We start from the raw sequence: 23,100 nt of genomic DNA, 5'->3' as shown, positions 1-23,100 counted from the left end.
TTATCCTGGGTGGGGGGATGCTACCATCATTACCAACACATACAGGTACAGGAATCTACATCAATAGCCTTCAACAAGCCCTCAGAAGCTTGATTAGACGCTGCAGCAAGGTTTTTAGTCTTTGCGTTTACCTGATTAAATAAGGCAGATACTGTCTTTGCACTTCCTTTCAAATTAGTGTCATTCCGGGCCGATCCTGCCATTTTCTCGCTGCTCCGGTCTCCTTTCGTGATACTCCCTGGATCACTCCCTGCCTCTCGGCCGTTCAAGGATGCCCCAGTCGCAGCTGCCCTGGAGCACGCCTTTGCCGCTAACGCAGCCTTAGAGATGACTTTTGGCGCCATGCTACAGCCGTCGATGTGGAAGCACTGAAGGGCGGACACCACACGCCACGTAGCCGGACAAAACAGCCGATATCCGCTGCTAGGACCGGAGCTCAGTAAGCAGGTAATTAATCGAAGCATGTCAGTCACTGCTTAAAGCCATATTCTTCATATTTCATATCATTCATATTTCATGGAAAGCAGTAGCTGGAGAAACCGCCTGGGATGCTTAACACAGCTCGGGTGAGGTCTCCGTGAGGGAGAACGCCAGCTCACACAGCCGACCAAGCGGCCGCCATCTTGCCCTGGGATAGTCGAGTTGTTAAATATTAATAGGGGTACTGCAATAGATTAGACAATTTGGGACACTTTGAAAGCCGGCCTGCATGGGGAAACTAAAAGTTTTTCCTCGTATAGGTGGAAGACAGAGCAAGAGTTGATTAAGACCCGAATGAAGGAGTTAAGGGATGCTGAAGTAGAACTCGCTCTGAAAATTAAGCATGGTCATAACACAGAGTCCTGTCAACAGAAGGTTGCAATAATAAAAGCCAGACTTTTGGAAACTTTTGAACAGGACCTTGCCACAAAGTAGCTTCAATATCGCACAACGGTGAGAACTCTAGCAGGGTTCTAGCCAAGAGACTCCATCAGCGAAGTGTACAGAGTCGTGTTATAAAAATTCAAGATCAAATGGGGGTAGTACATGACACTCAAGAGGGGGTAAAAGAAGTGTTTTTAAACTACTATACTAACTTGTATAAGGAGGACACTCTGAGGCCCTCGATAGAGACAGAAGTGGAGGTCTTTTTATTAGGGATTGATACTCCCAAGCTGTCACAGGAGCAGAGTGAATTTTTGTCGGCTCCTATTCAATGGGACGAGGTGGAGCTTGCGGTGAAATCCTTAGCTAATGGTAAGGCTTGTGGCCCAGATGCTGTGCCTCTTGAGTTTTACAAGACATTCTTGGGTGAGATTCGGGGGGACTTGCTTAAAGTACTCAGAGCTGCACAGAAGGGTATTGTGCTGGAATCTTGGCAAGATACTATTATAGTCTTGTTTAAAAAGAAAGGCAAACCAGAGCTGCTACCATCATCTTTTCGACTGATTTCACTAATAAATAGTGATTCTAAAATCTATTTGAAAATGTTGGCAGTCAGGCTAGCTCAGGTGATCACTCCCTTGGTTTCTTTGCGCCAGCATGAATTTATCCCGGTGCATGAATTTATGCCGGGACGGGACATGGCAGATCATGTTAGACGTGTCATAGCTTTATTAGATTGGGCACAGGTCACGGTCTCTCCCCTCGGGGTGATCCTGTTGGACGCCGAGAAGGCGTTCGACAGGGTCTCCTGGGGGTTCTTGTGGGCTGTGCTCCAGTGGAAGGGATTTAGTACTGAATTTGCTCAGGCGATCCAGGCGTTGTATTCCTTTCCAAAAGCTGCATTTCGCATTTCTGGCCAACAGACTAGTTCTATTTCTATAAGTAGGGGCACACGGCAAGGGTGCCCGTGTTCGCCCTTGCTGTTTGCCCTATATATTGATCCATTCCTGAGTAAAATAGAGGGCATCCAGGGCATAGTACCGATAAGGTTTGGCGACACTATGTACTGTATCTTAGCATATGCAGACGATATAGTCGTTTTAACATCTGATGTTTCTTCTGCATTCAGTGCGCTAAAGGTTTCGGCTGAGTAATTTGGTGGCAGTGTCAGGTACAAGTTAAACGTATCTAAAACTCAGGTAGTTCAGACTCCTGACATGCCATTGTCAGATGCTCCAGTTGTCACAGAGGCCATATATCTAGGGGTCCAAATAACAGCCACAGTCGAAGCCATTCCGGATTTAAACATCCTTCCGGTGGTAGAGGTGGTTAATACTAATTAATGTAATTCAGGTTTTGCTTCTTTGTTGTTGTTTTGTTGTAATCAGCCTCCAAATTATTACTACTATATGAGTGTAGTTGTCTGGACATTGTAGTTTTGCTCTGCCAATACCTAGACCGTACAGGACCCAGCCCACTTAAAGCTCAGGTCAGTCAAAATGTAATGCAATTGTAGCCCATTTCCAATAACAGCTAGCTGCTTGAACTCGGAAATGATGTCACTCATATGCCACATATTATTTTAGAATTTATGTTAGATTTCGTTTCTGGCTTTTAACTAGACTGAAAACATGAAATTTAATACACGCCTCTCCCTGTCGTAATTGTGAGTATCAACAGAACTGAGTTTGCACTTTGAATATGCATTTCTTTCAGTTTAATGCTTATAATATTTTTTAATATATTCGAAAATAGGAAACGAAATAGCTGCAGAAGAAGTCATTTAAGCAACCATTAATATGATCAATAGAACTAATTACATATTACGAGATTTTAAAATTGTAGCCACCAAAAATGTGGTGCAGTGGAATGAAGACTATTTACAGGACGGCAGTGATCAAAGAGCATGATATGCAAATTTCTGTGGCGGCATCAACAGCAAGCTAAAACCAGTTCAATAAAAATATAAAACATTGCACAGAAATAAAGGCATCCTACAGAATGCAAAGGAGACTCACAGCTAAATAGATATTGTTTGGAAAGGAACGTGTGATTAGTTGTAACTTTTTCCTCCAACAGGTAAAATATAGAAATATTCCACTGCGCCCTCCTCCATGGAAAAAACACCTTAATGCTGCACTACAATGCCTGCACGGTGGCCAATGACATTTTGCACACATATTTATGGATTACACAGATTGCACTGCCACTGGTTAAATTTAGCACTATCATTTTGACACCTCGACTGGTCCAAAACGTTATTTCTGCATTTGCTATTCAGTGTAAATATTGTTTTTGCATTTTTCAGGCAGTGCATATTTTTTGAGAATTTTTTAATTGCGGTACGGCAATGTAATCCGACCCTAATGGTTTATGATTAAAGCAAGTAATCTGTAACAATAACATTAAATACTTTTATGGCGTGCAGTGCTAAATGAAATGTTTTATTCCATTAATAACAAAGGGGCCAAATTACGATCTTGTCTGGAAAGCATTCCGACCGTTCCGTCCCGTAATGCGATCTGGATGACTCATTCAGGGAAGTTCGACCAAGTGATTTTGATGCATTTCGATCCTTCTGGTTACGATTCGGTCGGACTCCCATTGACTTCAATGGGAGCGTGTGTTCTGAACGAGAACACAGACTCCCATGGAAGAAAGTGGTGGCTGGGGCGGACAACCCATTGTGCCTGCCACACTGTGCATGGTTGGAAAGGGGAGTCCCTCGGGACCGATTCAGAGGGCCCTATGTGAAGGGAGTCTGCTACAGGCCTCCAAAGACAAATTCCGACAGCCATTTGGTTTCTGGCAAACTGAATCGCAACGGCTGCCTGAATAGGTCATTGTAATCACTTGCTCGGAAACCGTGTCCATGGAACTGTACCAATCGGATTCAAAAGGTTTGACCTGCCCCAATGCCTTTGGGAACCGTTCGGACAACCATCAGGGCATCATAATCAGTCATTCGGAACTGGGTTTAATTTGGTCAGAAACAAGGGTTCTGAATCGGATTCGGAAAACCCGAAACCGATTTGGAGTCCTTTCAAACAAGATTCTAATCGACCCCTAAGAGGCATATTTAGAGCATGGCTGGAGTCAACCTGTCGTATCTAGAAATACCCTTCAGGCAGTCTATAATACCTATGCCTTCAGTGGAGCCTCAGGTGTGATGGGTCCAATGAAGGCACTCATATTTTGCGGAAAGAGTGTTCAAAGTCAAAGTCAAAAGATACTTTATTTCGGCCTCACAAGACCTTAAAAGCCCAATTAAAACTTTTAAGAATGCAATTCAATTTGTCAGTATAAACATTTTTATATACACATGAAAATATGAAGACATTGAAAAGTTAAAAAGTATTAAATGACCTGGTAGGTGCTAAGTATCTTGATCATAAAGTGCAAAAATGTTTATATTATGACGAAAAACAGATTAAAATACGGAGTTCCAAATCATAGTGAGTGCAAAGAGTGGGCGGTTTAGACTTGATCCTTGTTTAGGACTGCACAACGAGCACACCACATTGAAAACAGGTAGCGGGAGACTGAATATACAATTGGCAGGCCAGTATCATATTTGAAGATCCTGTAGGCCTGTAAGCAATGGGAGGTTCCAAGGTTCCTACAGAGCTGTTGTAGCCAATGAGCCCTTATTGCCTTATATGTGAGGCAGAAAAACAGCACATGCAAGTCAGTCTCCGTACAGTTTTTACATGACGGGCAATCTTTCGTGGAACTACCCCACCCCCCACTTATAGGTAACAGCACATTAATGGAGTACACTATAACTGAACTGCATGTAGAGTTTTTTAGCAAAAGAAGGCTGTATGTCATCTATGCTAGATTCTAGGATGTATTGCAGTTTAACATCTAAAAAGGATGATGTAAGTGTGCCTGTCCAGGGGCCCTTCAGTAATAGATTGAGATGGTGTTGCTTAACATTTTTTATCAGGATTTTTCTTGGTGTTGCCAAAGAGCTCTCTTCTGGGCTATTCCATAGCTCTTCCATTCCAATGGCTAAGAAGGAATTCTTGATATAGGCGAACCAGGGTATTGTGCTTGCTCCCCTGAGGTTTGCCACCTCTCTCAATTCCTCCTTATGCATATATAACTCTTGGGTAGTCCATAGGCGGCACCAGTAAAGTAAAGGTCTAAGCACAACCTCCAGTGCCATTGGGCTGACACCCAGATCCATTCGGAGAGGAGTTAAAGGTTATTATAGGGAAGTCCCACCAGCTGTCTAGAAATGAGTTTTTGATCCTGGCGAGTTGTTCGGATGACCTATGGCCCCATAATTCTGCTCCGTACAGGGTAGCCCCTCTGGCTTGCGCCTTATAAATTTCCAACACCGGCCCCAGCATCTTGTGTACACACTTCCTCTGCTTTTTTGCAAGGCTGCCTGACGTTTGCAACAACTTTTCTAATTTGATCACCCCACCCCATTTTCTCATTAAGGGATAATCCCAAATAATCACATGCAGGGACTTTCTCAAAATTCCCCAGCTAGTTGTGGATTGGGTCATTTTGAATGACCTGCGTTGAAAACCATATATTTTGTTTTCTGGGTGTCATTTCCAGGCCCTTATTCTTACAAAATTTTGGAGCATCTATGTCCCCTCCTGCTGTTAATGATCCCACTAGGCAGTTAATAAAGATACAAAAGAGGGTTGGGGCCAAAACACACCCCTGTCTCACACCTCTCTCTATAGGTATGGGGTCAGTGATGTCTCCATTCTTCCCAAATCTAATTTAAGCGTAATTGTTCACATGTAATCTTTTCAAGATCTTGCACAAATACGGAGGAGCCCCTGGATCAGATAAGATAGCCCATAGTTTTTCCCTGGAGATTAGATCAAAGGCCGATTTTAAGTCCACAAAGAACACGTAGAGACTGCCACCCTCCAAAATCACTCCAGTGCAATAACTCCAACCTGAAAACTTGATCATTTGTTGACATTTTTGTTTGAAAGCCGGCCTGATAAGGGCTGAGAATGGAAAACTCATCCAGGCAGTTCTGCAATCGGTCCAGAAGAACTTGAGCAAAGATTTTTTGTGCAACATCGAAAAGGCTAATGTGCCGATAGTTTGCAGGATGGAGAGGTGAACCCATCTTGAAGATGGGGATGATTTCCGCCCCTATCCATGTTGTTGGGATCTCCATTCCCTGTAGAATAGTGTTAAAAATGCTCCATAGATAAGGAGCCCAAATGCAGGGCTCAGTGCGAAAAAGATCTCCAGGGATCTTATCTAGCCCCAGGGCCTTTGCAGGTATTACTTGGGCAATTGCAACCGTTACCTCTTTTCGAAAAATTGCGGGAGCTGGATATTTGAGAGAGATGTGAATTTCAGCTTGCTCAGAACTGCCCTCTACCCTGGAATAAAGTTGCTGAAAGTGGGCCCTCCAAACCTTGGCACCCAGATTAGGTTCGATTGCATGTTTATCCTCCATAGTGTCTGTATTTGTTAGTTTCCAAAAGGTCCTCCTGTCCCTCCTAGTTAGAGCATCTCTCAGGCTGTTCCACTTTTTCACTTCCCACTCCTTGTTTTTGCTTGCTTAATTGCGGGTTTGTGTAGTAACCTATTTTCCTTTATTGCCTGCTTGTCATTACTTTTAATAGCTGTAAGCAGGCTTGTCTTAGCCTTTCGGCATTTGCCATTGTACCAGCAATGTCTATGAGAACTAACTTCCTTTACATGTACTACACGGGAAAAACTGTTGCCAGGGCTGCCACTAGGTCTTGATGACTTTCTGCAATTTTGTTGAGAGGACAAGCAGAATCTCCAGAGTCACTCAATTGGAATGCAACCTCCAGATATGGCGTGATTATTTGGTAGAGTGAAGATTATCTGTCTTGGGATTCACATAGGGTGCCCCATCTTACTCTCCTCATGCAACTAGTTAGAATTGCCCCTGATGTTTTCAACGATTAGTCCTTAGGGACATCCCCAATATATGGAGAGTCCAGTTCTAGGATCAGGGCATTATGATCATTGTCAATATGTGGACAATCTTAATACTAACCATTCGATGCCAAAATTTGGTATTCACCATAATATAGTCTATGATTTACGGGGAGCCCCACCTATTATAGATGGAGTTTGCCAGACTATCAGAATCAAAATGCCCATTACATGCCCTGAGCAAATGATTCAGGGTGAGGGTATTTAACTGAACGACTAGTGGTGTCCATGCCCGGACTGGTTGAGCATTGGCCATTGGAATGGCCCAGTGCAGGTCCACCTCATTTGGGGCACCAGCCTCCAGCTCCTTCAATGGTTCGTACTGACAATTAAAAAACAAGCCAGGATCACTATGTCATTATCAATGACTGTGGATATAAATGATAATAGTTTGTCACAGATGGGTGACTCTTGCCAATATCCAACTGCCCGTGAGTATACATTGAAAATAATTAATTAATAAGCACTAACCTGGTCCTGGAGGGAGAGCTCAACATAACACAGAGGATGTCTCTGGATGATCTCTACCTGCTTCACTGTGCAACCCAAATGTGTAGCGACCCAGATAGTAAGTCCTCCAGATGGTCTGCCCTTCCCTCCTGATATAACAAGTATGTTGTAGGTTACATAGCCATTTCCATGGATAGTCTCCCTAGCCCAAGTTTCCAGGAACATGCAGAAGTCAGAGTCTTGGATAAAAGCACCCTACTCCGTGTTGTCTATTTTGGAGCAGAGGCCTGCAACATTCCAAGATAATATTTTGAGCTTCGATGGAGGATTTGTAGCATTGCTAAAGTTTTCAGACTCCTTGTCCGATAGCCAGTGGCCGCTCCTAGCTATGGGCTGGTTTACTTCTGCAATTATTGGGGAAGAGTTCACCAGCTGATTTGCATTATGGATCTCCGGTGCAAGCTCTACATTATTGTTGAGAGGAAGTTCACCCATTGTCTCATTTATTTCACCGTTTCTCTGCTGGTCCTTGCGTAAGGAACATAAGAATGCCAACAGGGTGGGGAGCCTGATCCACAAACAACGGCTGGGTTAAAGCAGATCGTTTGGCTTTATGGCTGAGCTCAATAGTACTCAGAGGGGACAACCTCGGAATTGGCAGAATTGGGGACTCTATAGATCCTTGCTCTTTTTCAGCCATGCACAGCCTAAGTGGTTCCGGTTGCCATGGGCGTCTTGATACTACCCTTCTTTCAGGTGACTCATCATTAGATGTTTCCAGTCAATCATTATCTTCCATAGTGCTAAGGGCGGCATAGTGGTTGTTCACTGGAATATTAAATCTAGGTTGGTTCCATCCCCCACCACCATCGTCCTAAATAGCAGCTGGTTTTTGCTAGGTGGCTTATAGAACCCCAATGGTAAAATATGGATCCCTTTTTGCTCAACTGTCCAACTCCCTACCCTATCGAGTAAAGTTTGAACAAGGTTGGGCGACCCAATAGATAATACCACACAATCACCCCTTAGTAGCTTCTTGAATCTGCCTATCCAACCAACCCGTCTAACCATTTTGAATTCTCTGAAGATGGGGTGGATATTCCAGACCTCAAACTTAACAGGGATAGTGCTTTGTTTTTAGGAGAAGACCAGTGTTCCCTAGTGCCATCCGGCAACATGGGAACATTGGCTAGCATTATCGTATATTGAGTTGCTTTAGGTGGAAGGTGTAATGTGTTTGTAAGGGATGTACCTCTTAGTGTGTGCAAGGCTTTATATTGTGCAATTTTCATTGGTGATTCCCTTATATTTTCATGTCTTCTATCAGATAAGGGTTCATTTTGAATATTTATTAGGCGTTCCTGAATAATACTTAGGGCCTGCTGCTTGTGGTGAGCAATTGGTATGCCTGCCTGTATCTGACTCATGGACGAGGGAACCAATTGACCTGTTTTAGTGCTATTGCAGAGCCTGAATTTGGGAGTCCTATTTGTGTAAGCAAGGGCCTGTCGTCTCCAATTATTTGCGTGTTCTTTGTGGTGCAATTACAGTGGCAACGATTGGACAATTGGGGGTGACTAATGTGTGCCCCTGACTGGCCCGACAGAGGTTGCTGCATCTGTTCGGGTTTTCAATGCTCAATTCAATTCGGTTGAATTTTTACAGTAAGGGTTCTAATAGGGTTGTAATCAGCCCTCAGATTTTTGCCCAGAACTTTCAGTGCCCTGTATAGAAGTTATGGGACTTGTAGGAAGCGCTCTATTAACTGGGCTATTTACGGAAGAATGCCCCTCAACCACCTCCTCCATCTCCTCCCTCGTTGTTTTACTTTTGCACCCTGTCTTTGGTGCTGGATGAATATGCTAATTATGGCCCTGGCCATCTCGTTTCCTAGACTGGATTGGGGGGTTAATCCCCTGATTGGTCTTTCTCTTCAGGCCCCTAGTGTTTATTTTAGATTTGACATTTGCAACCCTCGGCATGACACTATCGTTTTCTTCAGTGCTGTGACTACTCGCTATCCTGGTAGGGGATATACACTCTTGGCTAACAATGCTATTAAAGCATCTATTGGATCAGGCAGCCCTTAGGGGGGTTTTGGTTTCCAAGGAAAATCTTTGCTTTGTTAGGTCAATTTCATGGACACGTGCTGACTCAGCACCTAACAAGAAGGCGCCAAGAGTCCCCACCACTCCCTGTCCTGTGAGGGATTTTTTTCTTTTCTTCCTTTCGACAATATACCAAAGTACAGCGATATATGACAGCCTATGCCAGATGATTAGCCAATCATCAAACGAATTAGTTCAACTGATCCAATGAGAACCCTTGGCCTGCATACACTAGCCCCCCAACACAAGCAGTAGACATATAATTTTGAGGCACAGAGTGTTAATAAGGTGGCCCTGCCCAGCCTCTTACGGTCACTGACGGGCACGGGCGTGTCCGAGCGCGTCCCACGCTGCGGGAGCACTAGCGTGATTTTATGCGCCTCCTTGGTGCTTGCAGACGTCAGAGTCCAGTTGCGTGTCCCAGAGGATGCTGGGAACTGTAGTCTAGTACTAAACGCAGCCCCCTCCTCATGGGAGCCGGTACCGCATCTCAGATGGGGCATTGGCCGTAATGGCGGCAATGATGGTAACCCAGCAATGATGAGTGGTCCCTGGCAGGATTGTGAGCAAAACAGTGAGTAAAAGACTCCTGTGCTGCTGGAGCACTAGCGCATTTTTATGCCCCTCCTTGGTGCTTGCATTATATAGGAAAACAGAGGTTCCAGTGGTTAATAAAGCAATGATTTAAGCAATATATGCGCACAATCACGATAAACATGAAAGGGACCTGATATTATTGGAGGGCAAAATAAACCTTCTACACAATGTTTTTATAAGCACACAGTAAATAGTATAAACACTTTCTTAAATTCAAAAAGTGCAACATTTTGTGCATTGTGTCCTCATGTGAAAAAATTGAAGCAAAAACTTTTTTGTGACTATATACAGTGAACACTTCTTAAAAGGGTTTCCATAAGTTGCAAGAAGCGACCATACAATTATAGAATAGCAAGAGCTTCGGAATACGACACTAGCTGTGTGATGGTCCATTCTGTGAGTTTATCGACAGCGTTTTGACCATCCTGCGAATGTGGGGTCTCCTCAGGACTAACAATGTAGGGACATCTAAAAAATAATTAATGAGGGAAGCATTAGGCGCATGTACCGGCACATATGCGAGGTACATGGGGAGCGGAAAACGGTGGTGGTTGGTGGAATTTTACTTAATATGGCCCACGATTTGCGTGTCAACAAGTTGCACAGCCTTATGCACACGGTAGTCCAAATATATCCACCTTAACCATATTTTATCATAGTTCATCCATATTTATTCAACAGTTTTCCCAGTTTTTCACGTCACTTCAAAGGGTACAAAGTTCATTATTCTTGTGCATGCTCGATGATTGCCCATCTAGGCCTATCAGTGAGCCGTTTAATAATTGTAATGCTCCATAAAGGGTCCACACATCACACCCAATGCATTTTGGCTCCTTAGCCTTCATCACAAATCGTTGGCCATATTCAATAATGTTTGTAAAGTGCTTTGGAATGAAGCACTAATCTAGTGTATGCACACTAAACTAGATTAATGTAGAAGGAACTTAACAGATAAAAAATAAGAGAGTGTGCTTCAGGTATTGTTTTGCTGGTTGGTGGAATTTTACCAGGACTCCACGCTACTTTTGTAACTCGGGGAGGCCAATACTCCGCCAACTCTGCCAGCAGTGCAGAATTTATCACTCACCCTACTTTTCATCTGGCAGCTGCTCTGCCCTAAATAAAAGGGCAACTGTCACTGTGACCTACCACCATGACTGTGGCCTGGCGGACAAGCCATTAGGTCAAAGAAGTATGTAAGTTGACCTAGCTGAGGCTCTGCTGTTGTAAACTGAGGTCTGCCATTGAATCTGAATAGAGCAAAGGAGCCATGAGTTTATCACAGTGGAGGTACTGCCAATTTTCAGCTTTGTTCCCAGTCTTCCATGCTTTTAATGACACCGATCAGTACGTTCCGAATCTGTAGCACAGATTTTCTGCCATTAACATGATTTCTTATTTGTGCCTGCAAAGTCTGCAGAATTTCCAAAAATGTCCATATGCTTTTGAGATTTGAGAAATTATCTATGGATTTTGATCTCTTTCTAAGTTTCCAAGCAGAATTATAGTGTTTAAAACATCAGTAAGAAAGTTTGTATAACTAGGACATGGAGATGGATCTGCAGGTGCTGACAGCTGTGGTATGACAGCATGTCATAATATTGTTTCCACAATGTTGACCTACCTTAATATCATGGGTATAATATAGAAGGTGACTTTTGTTGCACCTGTGAATCCAGTAGGAGGAGCTTGTGAGGTGGAGCTTGTGAGCTTGTGAGCGGCAACTGCAGCGGTGAGGTGTGTGACGGGCTCAACGTGAAAGAAATCTTCACCTGCAACCCGCAATCCCCGTAATTCGATAACCCCCCCGCAGCGGGAGCCTTGCCAGCCTTGCCAGCGGACAGCGTCGGGAGAAGTGAAACCCGAGGCAAGCCTGCGGACTGCGGACGGCAGCAGGAAGTCAGAAAATTCGGCAATAGAGCCCTGCAGGTCAGCAAGGCGGGGGGGGGGGCAGGTGGAAACGAGGAGGCGAGGAGCAGAGGAGCGGGTGGACCCCTCAATGACTACATTGGATGGCCCTTTTGAGCTTAACGCCATGTGAGCACAGTAAAACTGGAGTAAGAAGTGGCGTGAAGGAGTGAAGGCGTAGGAGGCGAGAGACTGATAGTGTGAGAAAACGAGGTGAGCAGGGCGAGTGGGGCAGCTACGAGTTGTGTGTGCTTCCATCGGCCGTCGCTCTTCCCCTCTAGCTGTGAGCTCACTCCTCGCTTGTCTTCTCTGTGCTATGTGCTATGTGCTCTGTGCTATATTGTGCAGCGCCGGGTGACTCACCTTGACCACCCCAGGTCTGCTGTGGATCTGTGTCTGTGGGTCCGCAGTGGTGGCTGTTTTATCGGTTTTTATCAGTTCTATATCTACCTTTGATCGTCGGACTGTGGATTGTGGCTTGTGGACCTTGGACCTTGAACATGGACCTTGGTGACTCAGGCGTCTTATGCTTTGCCTGTTTTAGACACTGGGAGTAGTTATCGATTAATCTCAGATACATTTCGGATATAAGCCTTGTACAATATTTAGGGTGGTGTGCGCTGGTTAAATTCTTAATCTCCAAGTGCTTCTTCTGACCCGAGAAATCTACCACGGTCACCATAGTCACCATAGCCCCAGTTGCCAGACGGGGGTCGGCGTGCGGCTCTGATTGGGCTACCGCTGAATCGCCCAGGCCTCGGGTAAGGTATCACGTGAATAGCCGTGGGGTTCCGCGGAGGTATCTGGGGGCTATCTGAGGAATACTATGTGGTGAATATAACGCCACTTAAAATTTGTCCTAAGGCGGTGCTTCACATCATTTAATTATCATTCAGTGATCCTTTCTCTTGGAAGGAATTGCTCTCTTCTGCTAGCCTTGTTACATCTCTACCTGGAGGAACTTTAAGTTTAAGTGGCAATAATCTCTTTTGCCATGGTAATGTCTGTCAGGCGATGGCAATCTCAGTCTAAAGTAAAATCTGGAAACCCTCTAGAAGCCGTTAACCATAGTGTCAAGAGTGATAAGAGTGACAAGAATTCGTGGAGTCCCCCAAAAATGTATTCGTAGACGCAGAATAGGTGCTCACCTAACTCTTTTAAAATCATACCCATCAATAACATCAATGTTCTCTAAAAAGGGAAGAAGTTTTAAGAGCGGAACAGGGCAAAACAATGAAGAACGTGGAGTTGTGGGAAATGAGGAGAATTCAATGGAGGTGATAATGGACTCCGAAGTAATAGCCGAGAATGGAGTAGATAGCCATATATCAAGACCAGAAGTACTCTTTCCTGTAATAATAATACAGAAATCTAATGGGGACGTAGGCAATGTAGCGCCCCCATCTATTGTAAGTCGAGCTGCTGTGTCATATCAAGAAGGGGTGGAGAATAATTTCGGGTTTGGAGATGGAACTGGTTCTATCTAGGAATGAGGTGTCAGTTTCCACGCAGAGTAAGGGTGGCGAAAGTGAGGACGTCACCCCTCTTTCTCCACTAGCAGATTTGATAACCCTTTTTGAAAAAGTACATGACAATGTAAGTGTATCTCAAAGGAGTTTACAAGACTGTTCATCAATAAAAAGAAGTGAATTCCCTCCTAAAAGTGAACGTCAGAAAGTCCATAGTGAACTTAATGGGCAGACAAAAACAGAAGACCTCACTCTTCCGGATATTGCCATTCAACTGGAAAAGAACGCTGAAAAACTGAAGCAGTTAGAAAAATTGGGTGCTCAATGCTTGGCTGTAGACCCCCATCCGAAAAATTAAATATTGTCTCCACAAGCAGGAGTTCACTTACACATGCCAAATATGTATAGCAGTACACCTACTAAATTCTCTTTGACATCAGATTTTCATGATTTATCTATGCCCTGTGATAACCGGGTAGGGAATTCCGAGTTTTTATTGTCAATAAATGAGATTGCAGGTTCAGGGGGGCTAATGTATACATTTACTAAATTGGAAAAAAAATTAGCTGCAATTTTGTCCCTGCTGGAGAAGAGTGCCTCTAACTCGGATCATATCCTCAAAGTCCTAACGCCCATTTTGGGAGGGGTTTTAGATCTTAAACAACATAGCCAAGTATGTGTGAAATGTTCCTCCCATATACATAACAATCTTTGTCAAATTAATGGCAGAATACATAATGCTGCTAATGGCTCAGGGTTAGGGGAAGAAATCTAACTCCAAGCCCATCCCAAATTATTCTTAATGACCCTGCAAAGGTCCCCACTGAGGGGAAAAGTGTAAATGTAAAGGTCTCTCCAGTGATAGATACAGTGAGTGTTTTCCCAATCTTTAATATGCGCAAGTCTAAAAAACCCAAACCTCATGAATCAGCTGAAATAATTAATATTTTAGAAGCCTCTGGGGAGGGGGAACATTTATTAGTAAGTGAGGGAAGTGTTAAAAACCATTGTAGGAGGAAAAGGAAGGGGAAAAATTGTCGGTTCCCTAAACGTAAGCAGAGAAAGCTGCGGTTCCAAAGCGTAGTACAATCGGATCATTCTAATTTCGCTCCTGATGATGAAAATGACCCATCAACAGTGGCGAAAAGGAGGATGAATCAGAGTACAACTGAGGAGCAAGATAATGTCCCCCAGCCGATTAGTCTGACTAGTAGGTCGAGTATTTCCCAGAATGAAAATAGGTTGGGTGAGGCCAGGAAAAGAAGGGATTCTAATCTGGAGAGTAGCACAGGAGTGACGGTGGATAATATAAAAATCTTTGTACCAGCTCCGAGTATAGAACTAAGTGGGACCGCATGTGAATCAGTGGGTCCCGCCCGGATTTTCTTGAAGCCTGATGTAAGTAATGGTGGGGGAGTTAGTCGAAATATGACTACATCGGTTAATAACAACAAAGGGGGTAAATCCCCTGATTCCACGAGGCGTCCTTATGATACGGATGTATTGAGGCTCCCAGAGTTAGGTACTGGGCATGTGAATAATGCCTTAATTTTTATCCCTCTTTTTGATGCTGAGCCAATGATATTGAATATAGGGGCCCTTCTTGGAATTCTATCGGAAATAGAGGATCTAAAGTTAATTTCCTCCAAAGATATCGAACTGGTCCTTTTAGATTGGAGGGACATACCCCAGGTCACCAAAGCAATCTTTACTTCAAGGGTGGTGCCTTCCCTCGTGTTAGCAAATGCGGATGGATTTAGGAAAAGAGGAATAGATGTCATTGTTTGCCCCACATCCCAGGGTGCTCCGTTGAAGCGTCTCGAAACTTCTCATTTTTGGCAAGGGATATCATTAAATGGCCATGAGGGTGAGAATATGACTACTAAATTTGAGGATTTGGAAATTACAGTTGGGAGGGGATCGGGTGAAAGAAAAATAAAGATAGTAGCACCCGAGGTTCATGAGGTTCTTGGCATTGATAGTGGAGATGAGGTGTCAAAATGGAACTGGATCGCAGGCACTCTGAATGGGGCTAAATCTACTAACACTATCCCCATAGAGCGGAGGTAGCCTACTAGGAACAATCGTGTCTTGGAATATGGCGGGGCTAGGAAAAGAACATTCTAAGCTTACTTCCTTAGCATACCTAGACCCCAAAATAATCTGCCTCCAAGAGACGTGGGCAATTGAAGAATTCCAGTTAGATAACTACTACGTGTATTGTAGTGCAGCAAAGAAATCTATAAAGGGGTATGCAAGTTGAGGATTAGCCATTCTGCTAAGTTGCGAGCTAGTATGGGTCCCTGAGATATTTATTCATCCATCAAATTGCTGTATCTGTGCAAAGGTAAAATTAGAACAAGACAACTTGGGATGTGCAACATTTCTGTATGTGGTAAATGTATATATTCCTCCTGGGATGGCGTCCACCCCACTGGTCGACTCCATTTGCACTTTTGTGCAAATGTTATGTAGCAATGATGAAAGAGTGTGAATCCTGATGGTAGTAGATTTTAATGTCAAGATTAATAATAGCTCAATCGCATCCTTTTCCAATTTGGACCTGGAGGAGGTCTGGTTTATACCAGAGGCAGTATTCCCTTCCAATTTAAGATCTGATAAACGTGGCCTTTTACTGTTGCAAAATTTGAGAAACCTTGACCTTATAGTATTAAATGGCAGATTCCCAGAAGACTCACCTGCAGCCCTCACCTTTCACGGGTCACATGGCAATTCCCTTCTCGATTATATGGCAGTGTCATTTCAACTGTTCGGGGCATGCTCACAGTTTAAGGTTCTTCCTACTAATTTGAGTGACCACAACATATTGGCTGTCAAGATAGCTTTAAACTTCGAGAAACCTGAATTATGGAATCAGAGAAATGAGATAGTAACATATTCTCGAAGTAATGGTCGCACTTTTTGGTCACATAAGAACCTTCCGAATCTTCATTGGGTATTTAAGAACATTGCGTTCAGTTTAACCTGGGAGAACCCGATCGTGAGATATGAAAGAGTCATGACTGCTGTCAAAAAGTTGGGAAGAAAGATGAAAGGTGATAGCGCCGCCCCCAAAGTAACACTTCCTAATGAAATTAAAATTCTTAATAATAAGATAAATGGGTTGATCAGATCCCAATTTATAGACCCATGGCCGTCAAGACAAAAAGAGATATACAGATTAAAACAGGTCTGGAAAAGGAAAATAGCTGAAGATCGCAGGGCCTCTGAAGATGAAAAATGGGTTAACCTTTGAGAAGTGGCACTCTCAGGGGATACTAGAAAGTACTGGGTATTGATTGCCAAATACTATGACAGTAGAGTAAAATCCCAGCCCATGTTGATCTCTGAATCTGAATGGTCTACTTATATATCCCTATTGTAGGCACCCAATCCTATAGATGTTGGGGTTGAGGGGTTCAATAGGTCCACATTTTCGGTAGAAGAGGTAGAAGCACCAATAATGAGCGAACTCGAGGGATACATTAAGGGGGCGAGATACTCCGGGGCAATGGGGCCGGATGATGTCCCTGTAGCAATAATAAAAAAGGACTGTGGCGATTGGGCAAAGGTGTTACATCTCCTGTTCGTCCATTGTTATAAGTTTGGGGACATCCCTAATTCCTGGAAGGGCAGTATAATAGTTCCTCTATATGAGAAAGGCCCTAAAAATTCTCCTGCAAGCTATAGGCAAATCTCCCTTTTGGACGCAACGGGAAAACTTTTTGCAAAAAGCATCCTTGTCCACCTGCAAGAGTGGGTATTCGGCAATAATTTAATTCCCCTTGAACAGTCTGGTTTTCGGAAGAATAGTGGCACCCTAGACAACATCTCTGTCCTGCAAACCCTAATTGATAAATATCCTGTGGGTCGGAGGCTTCCGCTATATACAGCTTTCATTGACTTCTCCACAGCGTTTGATAGGGTAGATTGGGGGTCCTTGTGGAGGAAATTGATAAGGATGGGGATCCCAGGGAATTTGTTAAAAGTAATAATCGCTCTCCACTCTTCTACCTGGACTCAAGTTCTGCTAGTGGGGACCCAAGGCCTTTCAAAGAAAACCATAACCCACAACGGGTTGAAGCAGGGGTGCCTCTTGGCCCCTTTACTCTTCTCAATCTACATAAATGATCTTCCAAGCCGGGTAGGGGAGAGTAAAGGGGACCCTCCACAAGTGGGTGATCTAAAATTAAGTTGTTTTCTGTATGCTGACGACGCAATCATCATGGACCTAACTCCAATCGGGTTGCAAAGACGTCTGACGGAGCTGGTCAGGTACACTAATGAATATTTTTTTTAAATAAACACTTCTAAGAGTAAGGTGATGATTTTTAGTCAGAATGGCTGTAAGGTTAGATCATATCTGAAATGGTTTTTGGGGGATGGAAGTATGGAAATAGTGACATTTTATCCTTATTTAGGAAAATTATTTACAAATAGGTGCTCTGCTAACAGACATTTAGATCACTGCAAAAGTAAAGCTATTTCACAAGCATCGGCAATTAACCGCTTGTATAAGCAATGCGGGAAAAGACATTTTTCACATACTATTGCAGTGTACAAAATAAAGATTCCGCCGACCTTGAATTACGCAAGTGAAACAATTGACAAATGTGAGTGGGCTAAGTTCGAGAAAGTGGAAGGTAAAATTTGGCGTCAAATATGTAACCTGAGTCACGCTGCATTATTCGCGGCTCTTAGACTCGAATTTGGCCTTCTCTCAACGTATGTTTTGTCATTGGCAGGGTCTTTAAGGTGGAGTAACGCTTTGATAAATGGTCAAGAAAATCTATTAAGGCTAGCAATGCACAAGGACATTTTTGATAATTTATTGTGTAAAAGTGTAATTTTTAGAAATGATTTAAAAGCTTTAAGCATTTTTGGTTTAGACCTAGTAGGGGCAGCAGTTGTAAACAAAATAGCATTAAAGCAATTAATTGAAAAAAAATATATGTGATCTCACGAGAAAGAGATCTGAAAATATGCAGAGGGAATGGCAGACTGGACTGCATAGCGGAGAGCTCAATAATTAAAAATCCTCAGCCGTATGTTCTTTGGAACTTGAAACATGGTGTACGCAGAGTGATTCTACTCCTCAGAATGAATTTGTTGCCGTTGAGGATAGTAACAGGAGCTTGGGAGGGTATCCCCAAAAATGAAAGACTTTGTGATTTATGCAATGGTGGTATCCAAGATTTTAATCATGTTTTGATGATGTGCCCAGCACTTAGTAAAATACGACGCAAATTTCTAAGGCATGGTCTTCTACATTATAATATTTCAACAGCAAACAAGGCACGCAACTTTCTTCTGCACCCGCCGTCAGAACAGATATGTTTTAAGATTTTCTGCTTTTTTAAAGAATTTTTAAATGTATATTAGAAGTCAATAAGTAGGGTGATCAGTGGATTATGTAGTACCTTGTATAACTTCCCTTATCTTAGCACTATTTGAACACTTTAAGCATTTTTAATTCATTGCAACATACAATAAGGATCAATTATTTATTAGTGTGTTTAACAATCCTGTTTGCTTCTTAACTTTCTTGTGCATCTTCTGAGTTATTTTGGTTATATTGATGCTAGATAATCATTCTGGGCTCTGTCCAGGATTAGGGCATCCATGCACTAGCACTTTATCTTACTATACTTCACCTTCAATAGCACTATACAAAATCATCTGTTGTTAACACTGTTTTCAGTCCTCGACATAAGAAATGTTTTAATTGCTTTTGCTTTTGTTAACTGCTGCCTGTATATTGGATAACAATTGTATAAATGTAGTTGAGTTTATTAATCTTGGGCTATAGCCAAAAGGGTCGTCAGGTATAAGCCCTGGACAAAGATTATGGTTTCATTGCATCAGCACAATATAGATAGCATGGGCACTTTACATGGCACTTTATAAAAACCGGCCGCTATTTTCATTTAAAATTCATCTCCCAAAAATAAGATTTTAAAAATAAGATTTTAATTATTATTTCAGATTAACATTAACCGTACATTGGATGAACTATACATAATTTCTTAACCATGTGCTGCCCAAATGTAATTGTAGATTAGATTAAATCACTTTATTAAATTAGGGAGGCAGCCAATAGTGTTCCTTACTAGATAATGATTAGAAGATTTCAGTTCCCCGGAGTGACGTATTTAATGATTCACAGAGATTTGTCCCTTTTGGCAGGAGGTAACTCTAGGAAAATTGTTTATTACAGTATTCATTCGTAACTAAAGATAGGGGTTTAATGAAAAATGTATTATGTATTGTGTGTAAGGTTGGATAATTACAGGGTATAACCTCTTGGGTTTTTAATACTGTTTTTTACGAATTAATGTTTTATTGTAATGTTATGTGGAATTCTTCGGAATTCCAAATCATAATAAAATTAATTGAAATTGTTGGCACTCCTGGAAAAATAGCAGGCTTGTCATAATGTTATAGCATGTATTATACATCTTGTCAGTGACACAAATAAAATAGGCAAATAAATAATATAGAAGACCGTCATATTGAGAAGGTAAGTTGCAGTCATGCACTTCACACCACACATATAAACAATCGTTGTTCTTTCTTTAAGTACCCAGCAGACCTGTGGAGCTTTGCGTGCCTTCCCAAAAACAACGGACAAAAGCAACTGGCCCACAGTGACACAGCTTCACCTGTTGGATGACATAGCCAGGTTCTAAAAGATACATCCGTCAGGTGGCAGCTCTGCTAAACATATGCAAAAGATCTCTACATATCATGTCTCCCTTATTTGTCAAAAAAGAAAAACAGCAATATGTGACTTGATCTCCCCTAGCTGCACCTGGCAAATGGCATAAGTAGGTTCAACAACACAGAATAGAATGGTGGCAACTCAGCTAAACATATCCTAAATATTATAATGAAGTATCAATCAATCAAATAATACTTCATTTCTCATTTAGAAACAAATGCATAAAAAGTTCAGGTAAAAATGTACAGACATATCAATAAATAATCATAAATTATAAAAAGCTTATATCTAAAAAGATACATTATTCATTACGCCCTTAAAAAGCTGCATTTATAAATCACCTCGCTAATTCATCTGTATCTTAATGCATGTAAAATTGATTGTGGTGTCCATATTATGGATGATTTAACATTTGATCAGATGTTTGCTAATCTACGAGTTTTAAATGCTGAACATAAGAACGAAGCCACCACCAATAAAACATACGGAGTCTCTAGGTGTAACATAACACAGTGCGGTAACATAATTACGCAGACAGAATTTCTTCTAAAAGTGGTCTAATAATTCTTTTCCTCTCTGTTTCATAAAAATTTCAAAAATACCATATGTGTGCAATTGATTGTTTTCATCGGGAGTCACATGGACATCCTCCCAGTTGGGACGAAGAAAACACCTTCGCAGGATAACCCAGCATTAAAGTTACATAACCCAACCAAAGCCTTATTAAAAAGGAACCATGAGGATTCTTAGTCACCCAAGCAAAATACGAAGATGGGCTGTGCTCCAAAGAGGGTCTCTTGTTTTACTCAATTACTGTGGCTTTATCTTTATTTCTGTGCTCCCTTTCTAGTCTAAATTTCTCCAAAACATTATTTATTAATTTTGCCTTAGAAAAGGTTTCACATGGGGTGATCATAAAGGGCCCCCAACCCCAGAGATTCCAGAGTGCACCTTATATAATTTAGCACCGTTATTTTGTACCCATAAGCCAATTTCATCAAATCATTTAGAATACATTGGTTATCTGTACTGCCTCCTGTTTCCAAATTGATAACAAAAGCAACAGAGGGGCTTGTTTGATTGTATCAGAAATATAGGGTAAGACTAGTTCTTTCTGTGTAATTACATTGGTACACACATTGGGGACGGACAGTAACCTTTTAGTAAACAGGTCCTCTTTTTTTTGAAGGGTGTCCACGTTGGTCATACCCCATATTGCTGCCCCATATGTAGCCACAGATACAGTTTTTGACAGAAAATGTATGACCATCTCTGGTATTGGTTTGTTACCCAGATTCGATGCAATCTGTGTAGCCTTTGAAGACACCATCATTTTCTAATCTAAATTATTATCAAACATGATGCCTAAGTATGAGAAATTAGCTACTATGCCAGCTTTTCTCTCTGTAATAGCTAATTTCCTTTCTATTCACTTTTTCCAATACACATGATAAAAGACTTCGCTTTATCCACATGAGGATCAAGATTTTCCATGAAAGCTACATAATTAGAAATACAATATTGTAGGGCTAGAGGAATGCATGCCAGCAAGACCGCATTGTCTGCATACAGCAGAATAGGGAATCGTGTTGTACATGTAGTTTGGGGTGTCTATTACCTTTTCTACCAGGTAGTCATTTAGTTTATTGGTGTAAAATGAAAACAGGAAGCGAGCAAGTACTCAGCCCTGCCTTACACCATTTGTAATGTTAAAAGAGATCTGAAAATATGCAGAGGGAATGGCAGACTGGACTGCATAGCGGAGAGCTCAATCATTAAAAATCCTCAGCCGTATGTTCTTTGGAACTTGAAACATGGTGTACGCAGAGTGATTCTACTCCTCAGAATGAATTTGTTGCCGTTGAGGATAGTAACAGGAGCTTGGGAGGGTATCCCCAAAAATGAAAGACTTTGTGATTTATGCAATGGTGGTATCCAAGATTTTAATCATGTTTTGATTATGTGCCCAGCACTTAGTACAATACGACGCAAATTTCTAAGGCATGGTCTTCTACATTATAATATTTCAACAGCAGACAAGGCACGTAACTTTCTTCTGCACCCGCCGTCAGAACAGATATGTTTTAAGATTTTCTGCTTTTTTAAAGAATTTTTAAATGTATATTAGAAGTCAATAAGTAGGGTGATCAGTGGATTATGTAGTACCTTGTATAACTTCCCTTATCTTAGCACTATTTGAACACTTTAAGCATTTTTAATTCATTGCAACATACAATATGGATCAATTATTTATTAGTGTGTTTAACAATCCTGTTTGCTTCTTAACTTTCTTGTGCATCTTCTGAGTTATTTTGGTTATATTGATGCTAGATAATCATTCTGGGCTCTGTCCAGGATTAGAGCATCCATGCACTAGCACTTTATCTTACTATACTTCACCTTCAATAGCACTATACAAAATCCTCTGTTGTTAACACTGTTTTCAGTCCTCGACATAAGAAATGTTTTAATTGCTTTTGCTTTTGTTAACTGCTGCCTGTATATTGGATAACAATTGTATAAATGTATTTGAGTTTATTAATCTTGGGCTATAGCCAAAAGGGTCGTCAGGTATAAGCCCTGGACAAAGATTATGGTTTCATTGCATCAGCACAATGTAGATAGCATGGGCACTTTACATGGCACTTTATAAAAACCGGCCGCTATTTTCATTTAAAATTCATCTCCCAAAAATAAGATTTTAAAAATAAGATTTTAATTATTATTTCAGATTAACATTAACCGTACATTGGATGAACTATACATAATTTCTTAACCATGTGCTGCCCAAATGTAATTGTAGATTAGATTAAATCACTTTATTAAATTAGGGAGGCAGCCAATAGTGTTCCTTACTAGATAATGATTAGAAGATTTCAGTTCCCCGGAGTGACGTATTTAATGATTCACAGAGATTTGTCCCTTTTGGCAGGAGGTAACTCTAGGAAAATTGTTTATTACAGTATTCATTCGTAACTAAAGATAGGGGTTTAATGAAAAATGTATTATGTACTGTGTGTAAGGT

The sequence above is a fragment of the Lissotriton helveticus genome, chromosome 2_1, assembly GCF_964261635.1.
Source record: "Lissotriton helveticus chromosome 2_1, aLisHel1.1, whole genome shotgun sequence".
Lineage (NCBI taxonomy): Eukaryota > Metazoa > Chordata > Amphibia > Caudata > Salamandridae > Lissotriton > Lissotriton helveticus.
Note: the sequence above shows the minus strand (reverse complement) of the source record.